The following is a 12,977-nucleotide window of genomic DNA, read 5'->3' as shown; positions in this document are numbered from 1 at the left end:
TATTTAAAAACAACACAAGTGGACGTAGTATTTCTACAGGAGACACATTTAAACCAAGGTGAAGAGTCAAAATTTAAAACGGGGTGGTCAGGTCACATTTTCTACAGCTCCTTCTCCAGTGCTCGCAATGGGGTTATCATCCTCATCAAAAGAAATATTAATATTTGTACTGGTAAAGGAATTTAAAGATGCAGAGGGAAGAATAATATGTGTTCAGGCACGGATTGAAGGTGTGATGATGATTCTTTGCAATATCTATGCTCCAAATATGGGAGACCCACTTTTTTATCACAACGTTAACAAAATCGTGGGGGAGATGGAAGGACAAATACTTTTAGCTGGAGATTTTAATGAAGTCATGGATGGTGCCCTCGACAGGAGTAGTTTCGGGAGTTCTGTTGGTAATAAAACCAGAGAGGCAGTCCACATGTTAAAAGACGACATGGGGCTGACGGATGTATGGCGGTTAAGTAATCCAACTAAAAGGGAATACACCTTCTACTCAGTGTTGCCAACTCCTCAGTAAGGAAAATCGCTATTGGCTGTCCTAAAAGTCGCTAGAAGTCGCTAAATGACGTCATCGCCTAATTTGCATAATTGGTCATGCTAATCTAATCGTAACCTATGTTGTGTTTTGGAAATTGTGGCAGTCTCATGGCATAAATGTTATTAGCGACTTATTTAAAGATGGGGAATTTATGACCTATAGAGACCTTGTTCAAACATACAAATTGAAAGGGAAAATTTCTGGAGATATTTGCAAATTAGACATTGTATGACGTTGAAGTTCAGAAGGGGACATGAAAATCTAGTTCTAAATTTTATAAATATGCCTCAGGAGCACCACACAGCATCATGTATAGGTTGGTAAATGATAATAGAAGTGGGGAATGTTCGAATAGTAAAACTTTGTGGCAGAAAGATTTAAATGCACCAATTCCAAACAAAGAATGTATGGGCATTTTGGCGGAAAATGGGATTTATGTTAAGGAGGCGAGGAGCAAATGCATACAATGTAAAATTCTACATAGATATTATCATACTCCAACAAGATTACACCGTATGAAGCTTATGGCTGACTATCTCTGTTGGAAATGTAAAATTGAGGCGGGGACTTTCCTATATTGTTTTTGGGAATGTTCCCTATAATCATAACCACTGCAGTCGTCACACTTTTAAAAGGTTGGTCAGGATTAGAAGTGCCCTTAACTCCTGAATTGTGCTTGTTAGGAGACTGTTCTCATATTCCAAGAATTCATAATAATATTTTTACGGTTGTTATGGTTGGTTGGTAACTGCATCGAGGATTATCCTTAGGCACTGGAAGACTACAGTACATCCTGAACTGAAAGACTGGATCAGAGCAATGGCAGAGACTGCTTCCTATGAGTCCATGCTGAATAAACTTAAAAATTATACAGAAGACAAAGATGAACATTGGGACTACTTTTGGAGCTATCTGAAGCAAACAGGAAATCATGACCATATTATCGTAATCTGAAGGACTATTAACTGTGGCCACTGGTCCAAATGTTACTTTGCCGTCAATTTTATTTGCCCATTTCTGTGTTTCTTCTCTTGGAACCCACTGTTAGTTAGTTTTGGACTTGTAAGGGCAGGGGTGCACACCAGCAGTTTTCTTGTGCTTTCTGTAGTTGTACAGTGGGGCAAAAAAGTATTTAGTCAGCCACTGATTGTGCAAGTTCCCCCACCTAAAATGATGACAGAGGTCAGTAATTTGCACCAGAGGTACACTTCAACTGTGAGAGACAGAATGTGAAAAACAAATCAACGAATTCACATGGTAGGATTTGTAAAGCATTTATTCGTAAATTAGGGTGGAAAATAAGTATTTGGTCACCTCAAACAAGGAAAATCTCTGGCTCTCACAGACCTGTAACGTCTTCTGTAAGAAGCTTTTCTGTCCCCCACTCGTTACCTGTATGAATGGCACCTGTTTGAACTCATCATCTGTATAAAAGACACCTGTCCACAGCCTCAAACAGTCAGACTCCAAACTCCGCCATGGCCAAGACCAAAGAGCTTTCGAAGGACACCAGGAAAAGTATTGTAGACCTGCACCAGACTGGGAAGAGTGAATCTACAATAGGCAAGCAGCTTGGTGTGAAAAAATCAACTGTGGGAGCAATCATCAGAAAATGGAAGACATACAAGACCACTGATAATCTCCCTCGATCTGGGGCTCCACGCAAGATCTCATCCCGTGGGGTCAAAATGATCATGAGAACGGTGAGCAAAGATCCCAGAACCACACGGGGGGACCTGGTGAATGACCTGAGAGAGCTGGGACCAAAGTAACAAAGGTCACCATCAGTAACACACTACAACAGCAGGGAATCAAATCCCGCAGTGCCAGACGTGTTCCGCTGCTGAAGCCAGTGCATGTCCAGGCCCGTCTGAAGTTTGCCAGAGAGCACATGGATGATACAGCAGAGGATTGGGAGAATGTCATGTGGTCAGATGAAACCAAAGTAGAACGTTTTGGTATAAACTCAACTCGTCGTGTTTGGAGGAAGAAGAATACTGAGTTGCATCCCAAGAACACCATACCTACTGTGAAGCATGGGGGTGGAAACATCATGCTATGGGGCTGTTTTTCTGCCAAGGGGACAGGACGACTGATCCGTGTTAAGGACAGAATGAATGGGGCCATGTATCGTGAGATTTTGAGCCAAAACCTCCTTCCATCAGTGAGAACTTTGAAGATGAAACGAGGCTGGGTCTTCCAACATGACAATGATCCAAAACACACCGCCCGGGCAACAAAGGAGTGGCTCTGTAAGAAGCATTTGAAAGTCCTGGAGTGGCCTAGCCAGTCTCCAGACCTCAACCCCATAGAAAATCTGTGGCGGGAGTTGAAAGTCCGTGTTGCTCGGCGACAGCCCCAAAACATCACTGCTCTCGAGAAGATCTGCATGGAGGAATGGGCCAAAATACCAGCTACTGTGTGTGCAAACCTGGTAAAGACCTATAGTAAACGTTTGACCTCTGTTATTGCCAACAAAGGTTATGTTACAAAGTATTGAGTTGTATTTTTGTTATTGACCAAATACTTATTTTCCACCCTGATTTACCAATAAATTCTTTACAAATCCTACCATGTGGATTCATGGATTTTTTTTTCACATTCTGTCTCTCACAGTTGAAGTGTACCTCTGGTGCAAATTACTGACCTCTGTCATCATTTTAGGTGGGGGAACTTGCACAATCGGTGGCTGACTAAATACTTTTTTGCCCCACTGTAGCTCAGGTGGCAGAGCAGGTCAGCCACTAATCAGAAGGTCGGTGGTTCGATCCCAGGCTGCCTCCTGGCCAAATATCCACACTGGCAAGCCACAATGTAGCTTCAAACTACAATGTAGCTTGCCAGTGTGAATGTGTGTGTGAATGTAGTGTGAAGCGCTTTGGGGTCCTTAGGGACTGAGTAAAGCGCTATACAAATGCAGGCAGGCCATTTTGTGGGTGTTTTTTTTTAAATTTGTTTTGTTTTGCTTTCCCCCCCTCTTATACAGGTTTAAGTATATGTTGCAAAATCAATAAAAAACTTAAATATCAAAAAAAAAAAAAAGTAGAAGCACCTCACAGCTCTGGCCATTAGGCTGAAGAGATATGCCAGAGAAACTGAGGCCAAGAGAATAAATGACCTGTTCTCCAAAGATCCATCTAGGTTTTAATGCCAGCTAAAAAGGCAATAAGGATCTGGTAACCACCCTTTGCAAGGGAAAAATTAATATCTCCTGGCTGTTGCAAGTTTGGGATAAAACCTCTGAAACTAATCTAGTGGTTGAAATTCTGCCTAGAGCTTTCAAATTTTATAGAATGTTATTAGTTTTACTAAAAGGAAACTTTGAATGTTTCTAAAACTGTACAAAATACCATTATTTCCTTTTAGAGTAAGGTTGGACATTTTGATCAAAGGGCAATCTATCATGGCTGCCACACAACTGTTTAATTTTCCACCAGCTTTTCTTTTTATCTCAGTTCACTACTCCACAAAGCTTAACCTTGCCAGTCGTGCACATCAGGCTGTATAAAGTAACTTGCAAGACGACATACTTAAAGTTCTTATCTAGGAATAAACATAGTGAAAATCTGTTTTAATCCTTCTAAGCTCTAAATCATCCAATCCAATTACTTATAAAGTACATTAAAAACAACAAAGTTTACCAAAGTGCTGTATGTGAAAAAGGAGAGTTCCAAAATAAAATACAAGATAGACTTTACACATTAATAAATATACATAACATGTCTAATAGCACTTATTTCTATGCTAACGTGTCCTCTATTAAACATTCACACAAGGATCTGTCTGAAGCTTCCATAATAGTTCCAAATAAGCTCACATCACATTCTCTGGAACATGATGTGCCACAAAGGTCGCTTAGGAGGAACAGATCCGTAAGCTATGGCAAGGTCAAGCAAAAAGAGTGACATATTTCCTTGGTTCTCTTTTTCTAATGGAATTGGTTGGGGTACTCCACACTGAGGCAGTTGGCAACCATGTTGAAAAAGATCTTACCTTTCATACTCAACAAGGAGATGGTACAGAACTGCATGATGTCCTTCGCATGTCCCTCCTTTGGAATCCAAACAGCTTCTGCATGGTGCCACTGTTTAGCTACCTTCACCCTCTGCTGCACTACCCTAGTGATTCTCCACAGCCTCTGCAGGAGTCTCGGGCAATGTTTGTAGACTTTGTATGGCACTCCACTTTGCCTTGGAGCAGTGCTGCCCCAAGCCACTCTAACTACTTCCCTGCCTTCTGCCAGAGTGGGTACATTGATATTAAGTTGAGTGGAAGGTTTCAGTGATGGAAGAAGCTCTCTATAGTAAACAAACCAAACTCAAACAGAAACTAATCAACAATAAACTGAACTTAGAAGTGACAAACTCCGAGACCATGACACAATCAGAGGCTGTGATAACAGTATGTTAGTGCCACTAGTTTTGGAATTACAAAAAAGATTGCTAATGCTTAGAAATCTACAGCAATTTAATTTGTACATAATTATCAGGCACTTTCCTTATTTCATGCATGAGTCTCATTTTCTCTCTCCACTTCTTCTTTTTATGTTTTTGTGTGTGTTTGCGTGTGTGAGGCTGTTTTCCAGTCTTAACACGTGCATCTCGTCCGGCGCAGCCGGCTGTTCGATGAGAACATTCAGCTAAATGTCTGATCGATAGGTGCTGGCAGCGCTCCCCGCTGCTGCTGCTGCCAGAATACAGAGGAGGTGGAGAAGGTGGAGGCAGGGCTTGGACTCAGTATGTGTGAGCACTTGTTTCTCTTTATATGGTTTCTGTAGGTGTTGCCTTTCTATATAATGTCAGATATAATCTCATATGAAAGAGATACAGCTGTAGGAAACCTGACCCATGAGTTTCTATTGTCAATGGCCTCACATGATCTGAGTGTGTTTTACTGTGTTACAGACATCACAGTGACAACAAAGGCAACCTATTTATTTACAGTCACCATCTCCAGTTTGTGTTTTATTCATATCCAACTCTGTGTTTGCGTCTTTTTTCAGAAGGTATGTGTTGATATAAAACAGGAAGTCCTCGCCCCATCTGGAGAAGCTATTCTGCTCATACTGACAGCAGGGAACCACCTGCAGAGTTTCTGCAGATGGGACTTTGTTCATCTTCTGTCCCTGTGGAATCCCAACATGCTGTTTTCCTCTGGAATTTTTTCTTGTGTAGTACAACAAAAAAAACACTCAACAACACATTTTTACATTCATCATATAGCACAGTATACGAATGAATGATTCATGAGTCTTTTATTGTCATGTTTATGTGTTTGAATCATATTTTGAAAAGTAAAAAATTTCTGACTGTTTTAAATGCATTACTTTGGGCTAACTTGTAAAACTGAGGCAGGTTTTGTTTTTTATACATATACTTTGGACAATTATAATACAATAAGGTCAAAACATTAGAGATAGTTTTCTTCAAATGAATACACAGCAGACTTGGCACCTACTAACAAAGAACAAATGCAGCAACATTTTATTTTTTTTCTTTTCACACCTCTCCAAAATCTGACTTCACTTGCACTTTATCAGTTAAAGACTTCATAATATCACATGCACCTCTGTTGGATATGTTCTAGAAAAGTTCAGGGCTGAAGTACGTGTGTGAAAAGAGTGTTATTTTCGATTGATTGATTTCCAGCCACTCTTCCTGCAGATCTCTTTAATTTATAAAATGTTGTCAGGCCGTTTAATTTTAACTGCTATTACAATCAGAAGATTCTGATGAGCTTTTTAAAAGTCTCAGACCACCTTTCTTAAAATAGTTGATTGGGGATTTATAGATCTGATTTTGATCCTTATTTTCATTCATTGTCTTCATTTATTACAAGAACTTTGCAGTCACACTGTTTTACACTATTGACTCTATGTAGAAGATGACTGTATATGATCTAAAAAGTGAAAAGAGTGCTTTCTTATGGCTGATAATTTAAGATGTTTCTGATGACCAGATGGTGCCAGTTTTGTAACATATGGTCCTGATATAAAAAATAACCATTGTTTAGTTAACCCTTTAAGACCTACCATAGAACCAAATCCGCCAGAGCTTATATTAGATTTTTACATGCTGTGGAGCCATTTTTGAGAGCATTTCAAGTTGCTATACATCAATACACCATTGTAGCTCAAATTTTAATGATATGTATGCATTAAGTGCATAGTAATTACATAAATTGCAAAAAAAAGTGCAATAAACTACAAAAAAAATTTAAAATCGTTTTTGTTTTTTAACATATATTTCTAGTTAAAGAAATTTAAGAGGCTTATCCCTCAAAACTGTTAATACAAAAAAATTGCACAAAATAGTTTCCCACCACAGGAAATTTATTTTAAGTGTCTTCATAGTTTTGTTTTTGAAATACACCAATTTTTATATACTACAGGAAAAACGAAAATAAATATTATAATGCAAATTTGCAAAAAAAACAGCATGTGCATCGAAATAAACTTTTTCCACCAGTGCAATATGAGTCCTAAGCATCCCAGAAATGACACAGAAAGTCATAAAGTCAAAGATAACTTTTAAAAACACAAGTATAGGCTCATAAGGTCCTGATGGTAAAAAACTACATTTCCGCAAAATGACGTCACTTCCGGTTTCAGGCAGGTCATGGTGGACATGCGATAGTTCGCGCTGATGGAGCAGGAGGTGTTACGAACAGCTGATTGGATCGCAAAACGTGTTTCTGGAATATTATGTTTTTGTTGCTGCAAGTGCTTTTTATGCAGTTTTTGCAAAGCTATATGTGGAAGGAAACCGTGACCGAGGACAAGCTGATGGCATAAGATGTAAGTACAACTCCTCCGGTTTCATATGCAAAAAAAATGATTGCACTAGCTTACGTGGTTGCAGTGCTACCGGGATTTAAAAATAGTTACGCAAAATGGAGTATTCCCGCTCCGACCGCTCTTAAAGGGTTAATGACTTGCCACTGAGCAACAGTGTCCAGTTTCAAAAAGCCAAGACAAAAAAAGCAAGCCACCACACATATAGGTAACCTCACAAAAATTGGAAGATTTTTGGATGAAAGAGTGAAGTACTAAAACTTATCATTACCATCATGGTTAGGAAGCTGCGTCCTTACACTGCACAGTATGGTGTACTGTATTCAATTACAAACATGTTTATTTCTGTTCTAAAGTTGGACTCACTTATTTCACAAAGATAAACAAAACACGATAGTGTACTCTGTACTTCATTTTTAACGACATTTACAAAACATCATAAATGAACTCGTTTTTAAGCATTTTAATTCTCGTTCAGCACCAAATTATTTATGTGAAATGTGTTTCCACTGTACTGACAATGTAACTTCCCTTTTTATAACAGTTTCATTCTTTACAATCAATAGTCTCCCACCAGAAATACCTCTTAAGGAGTGAGCCTGTTCTCCCCCCACCCGGATGGCAAGAAAATTTGCCCTTGTGGACCCAATCAATCACCTTAGGGCGAGCCACGGTGGGGACATAGCGTCGGTTTGGAGGGCCCGTGCCGGGGTCTGGCTCAGTCTCCAGCGCATGGCGGATGTCCTCCTCCACGTCCCAGGTGACAGAACCGATCCTGACTCCTGCCGGCAAGATGGTGGGTGCATCAGACGGGTCACACACAGGGTCGAACTGGCGGGACGGAGCATCCGGCTTAATGTTGCGGGTGCCTGGTCGGTAAGAGATGGAAAAGTTAAATCGAGTAAAGAATAGGGACCATCGAGCTTGGCGCGAGTTGAGCCTTTTGGCCGTGCGTAAATAGGTTAGGTTTTTATGATCAGTCCAAATAATGAATGGATGCTCTGCTCCCTCAAGTAAATTCCGCCATTCCTCCAGCGCCAGCTTTACAGCAAGCAACTCCCTGTCTCCAACGTCATAATTCCTCTCCGCGGGTGAGAGGCGGCGGGAGAAAAAGGCGCAGGGCTGAAGCTTAGCAGATGGACCTGAATGCTGGGACAACACCGCCCCAACCCCAACGTCTGACGCGTCTACTTCCAGGACGAAAGGTTTACTATGATCAGGATGGATTAAGACCGGCGCAGAGGTAAACAGTTCTTTCAACCGGGAGAAGGCGGCGTTGGCCTCCAGACTCCAATGGTAAGGAAGCTTAGAGGAAGTTAGACCGGTTAGGGGAGCGGCTACTTGACTATAATTCCTGATGAAGCGGCGGTAGAAGTTCGCAAAGCCCAAAAACCCTTGTAAGTGTTGTGAGGTTGGTAGTGGCCACTCCGCTACTGCCTTCACTTTAGCCGGATCTGTCTTCACCTGCCCCCCTGCAAGCATGTAACCCAGAAATGACACAGATGGTGAGTGGAATTCGCATTTCTCGGCTTTGACAAATAATTTGTTCTCCAACAACCGCTGGAGTATGGCCCGGACATGAACTCTGTGTTCCTTGAGGTCCTTGGAAAAAATCAGGATGTCATCGAGGTAAACGAAGACAAAACGATCCAAAAAATCCCTAGGGACATCATTCACTAGGGTTTGAAAAACTGCAGGCGCGTTAGTGAGGCCAAATGGCATGACTAAATACTCGAAATGTCCTAAGTGTGTGTTAAACGCAGTTCTCCACTCATCCCCCTCCCTGATTCTGACTAGGTGATATGCGTTCCTGAGATCCAGTTTGGTAAAAATGGTGGCCCCATGGAGGGGCTCAAAAGCGGAGCTGATGAGTGGTAATGGGTATTTGTTTTTAACTGTGATGTCATTAAGGGGCCGAAAGTCGATGCATGGACGGAGTGTGCCATCTTTCTTACCCACGAAGAAGAAGCCAGCACCCACGGGGGAAGTTGATGGTCTGATGAGTCCAGCTGCCAGTGAGTCTCTGATGTATTTTTCCATGGCAGCCCGTTCAGGGTGTGACAAGTTGTAGAGGCGGCTGGAAGGTAATGTGGAGCCGGAAAACAAGGTAATGATACAATCGTAAGGGCGATGGGGTGGTAGGGACAGCGCCTTATCTTTGTTAAAAACTTCTGATATGTCATGATATTCGGGGGGAACTGCAGAGAGGTCAGGGGTGCAGCTCTCCTTGCATGAGGGCTCGGTGGCCCCTGGTTGGGCAGCTGAGACGAGACAGTTGGCGTGACAATATGGGCTCCAACTCACGACCCTCTGTCCCACCCAATCCAGGTGAGGGTTATGATGCCTTAGCCATGGGAAACCTAAAATTATGGGCATGTCAGGGGATTGTGAGGTGTAAAAGATCAGTGTTTCTCTGTGGTTGCCGGAGGTAATCAAGGCAACTGGTGCAGTGCGATGAGTGATGTAAGAAAAGACTTGATCGTTTAATGCCCTAACTGGGATAGACGGATTTAACTCAAAAAGAGGGATCTGAAGCTGTTCAGCAAATCCCCTGTCGATCAAACTCTGCTCGGCCCCTGAATCAATCAGCGCTGATGCGACGTGGGCTCCCTGACCGAGTAAGAGTGTCACAGAAAGCATAAATCGGGGCTTGGCGTTAACCCTGGTACCGCCCACCCGTACCCCCGGACCTACCGGCGGGCGGTCTCTTTTCCCTTCTTAGGGCAGGAAGAAATCAAATGCTCACAGGAGCCACAATAAAAGCAAGAGTGTGAACGGCGGCGCCTCTCTCTCTCCTCCACCGTCAGCTGGTAACGCCCGATCTGCATGGGTTCCGGTTCCGGTTCACCACCCCCTGTGCCAGCAATGGGAGTGGACGGCTGAACCGGAAGCGGTGGCGGGGGAGAAACGACCGGAGATGACCGATAGTGTACTCTGTACTTCATTTTTAACGACATTTACAAAACATCATAAATGAACTCGTTTTTAAGCATTTTAATTCTCGTTCAGCACCAAATTATTTATGTGAAATGTGTTTCCACTGTACTGACAATGTAACTTCCCTTTTTATAACAGTTTCATTCTTTACAAAAAAAATTTATGTCTTTGACATAAACAAACACATTTACTATAGTTATACAATATACAAACTATATAGAGTGCAATGCTCCTTTAACCACGTTCACTGCTACCATGCAGTTACCATTGGTCAATAAGTTTCCTTATAACACTCTATAATTGTCTTTGGTATTAAAAATAAAGCATAGTATAAAACCTATTCAATGGAGTCCAGCAGCCTCTCAGAGGTTAGATTAGCTCCCCCCCCCCCCCCCCCCCACCCACCCACCCCCACACACACACGAATGCAGCCGACAAATGCGTCCTCCTTTTCCCTGAATTTGAAGGATGGGTCAGGTGTGTCCTTCGTGACCCACCACATCCCAGAATTCATAGCGCGACCCAGCCAAACTACAGTTTCCGGCAATGGCAGCCGCTACTAACTAAATTACTCTTATTAATCTTAATAGGTCACAAAATAAATTTTTAACATATTTTCAGGCGAGAATGTGGGTGTGTAAACTTCAAATATCTGTTCAGTTTATCAAGATATTGCATATTTACAAAAGTGCTTCAACGTTTTTGGAGACGTCTGTTACCCATTAGCTCGATATCTAGCTGAGAGCTCGAGGGTCACTAGAGCCACCGAGAACAGTGAACTCCAGGCACGTCATTTTCAGATCACCGCTGTCTTTCACTACTCAGGTTAAACATAATATGTAAGTCAGTTAGACAACCTAAAAATGTTATTGTTGGGCTTTCTTCAGTGTTTTATTTCTTCAGTTTTTATTTTTGACACGTGTATGAAATGAAATAAAAGAATAAAGTTACATTGAAACCAAGCACACCATTGTTTTTCTTGTGACATTACCAATAAGTTTGATGTGTCACATGGCCCTCTTCCTATTGAAAAAACAAAAGTTGTATCCAAGATGGCCGACTTCTAAATGGCCACCATGGTCACCGCCCATCTTGAGGAGTTTGCCCCTCACATATACTAATGTGGCACAAACAGGACTTTAATATCACCAACCATTCCCATGTTATTATGGTGTATCCATATAAATGGCCCACCCTGTATTTACGGAGAATGGTGCAAAAAGGGAAAATATCAGGTGAGTGGCCATTTGCTGCGAGAAAATGCTATGTTGATCCCAGAGGCCAGAGAAGAATTGCCAGACTGCTTCCAGCAAAACTGGAACCAAAACTGGACAGTAAACAACATGAAAGCATAGATCCATCCTGCCTTATATCAGTGGTTTGGCTGGGGGTGGTGAGCTATTGGTGTAGGGGACAATTATTGGCACACTTTGGGTTTCTTAGTATCAGCTGAGTATTGTTTAAATGGTAGACTCCCCTTATAGATGGCTAATAAATAGTTTATAGCTATGTTATTAATTAATCTGTAAATGCTTTATAAAGCATTAATAATGGTATATTATGGATTAGTTAAGGGTGAGAAAGAGAAAAACCTGACCAGTTTCTTGCCAAATAGTGAGCCAAATGTGTTTACCTATATATTTCATCTAGAGTTGCTATATTAAACATTTCAGACTAAACATTTGTAAGCATGTTTTTTAGCATATAATATTGTACTTTATAAATGCATTATAAATATCCACAACTATCAGAGTTTTGTTGTAGAGTGTAAAGCATAACACCATTTATTAATAATAATTCATAATAATTATTATTAATAATTATTATTAATAATAATAAACATTCATAAATGCCAATGGGGAGTCTTATTGTAAAGTGGTACCCTTTAAATGTGCTCAGGTAGGCTGTTTAAACTACAATAGAAGTTGGAACTTAACCCCAGCGTCATCACCTGAGGATACATTTGCATATCTGGGACACACCATTGGCTTTAACATAATGTCAGCATTGTTTATTGCAAAAACACAGAGCCCTAAGGGACATGAACTGGAGTCATCCAGTAGACAGTACTTTGCAACAGTGTTGAGTAACCTCATTTTCTTTTGCTTTAAAGGAGACAAACATTCTTGAACATTTTAAAAGTGGTCTTGAGAAATATTTCTCCAGGCTTCTGAAGAACTTTCTCCAGACATATTGGCTGCTTTTTCACTTACTTCAGTCCTCATTTTCAGACTCATGTTTTTGTTTGTTAAACCGCTTAACACTGAGATGAAAGTCACATCTTTAAGAATTAAGAAAAAACTGAGCAAAGACCTGGCACATGACACTGAGAGGTGGTTCTATAGTTCATCAAAGCTTCATCAGAAATTGTCAATAGATGAGTTGTTGTCAAGAAGCTATTTCCGAGCCAAGAAAAGAAGGAAAGGGCAGAGGTATGCCAAATTACTGAAAATCAGTGACATAAAATCTTATGGATTGATGATTGCAAATTCTATTTTTTTTTTTTTTTTGCTTCTAATCATCATTAATACATTCAGAGGAGTTAGGCGAGAGGTACAACATAGAGTGTCTACAGCCATCTGTAAACCATGGTGGAGGCTGTGTCATTGTTTGGAGCTGTGTACAGCTATTTTGATGGCATATGGAAACCAACAAATCTAAATTGCAGGGTTGGTCATAGTTTTTTGGCTTATAATGGAT

The sequence above is a fragment of the Astatotilapia calliptera genome, chromosome 7, assembly GCF_964374335.1.
Source record: "Astatotilapia calliptera chromosome 7, fAstCal68.1, whole genome shotgun sequence".
In the NCBI taxonomy this organism is placed as follows: domain Eukaryota; kingdom Metazoa; phylum Chordata; class Actinopteri; order Cichliformes; family Cichlidae; genus Astatotilapia; species Astatotilapia calliptera.
Note: the sequence above shows the minus strand (reverse complement) of the source record.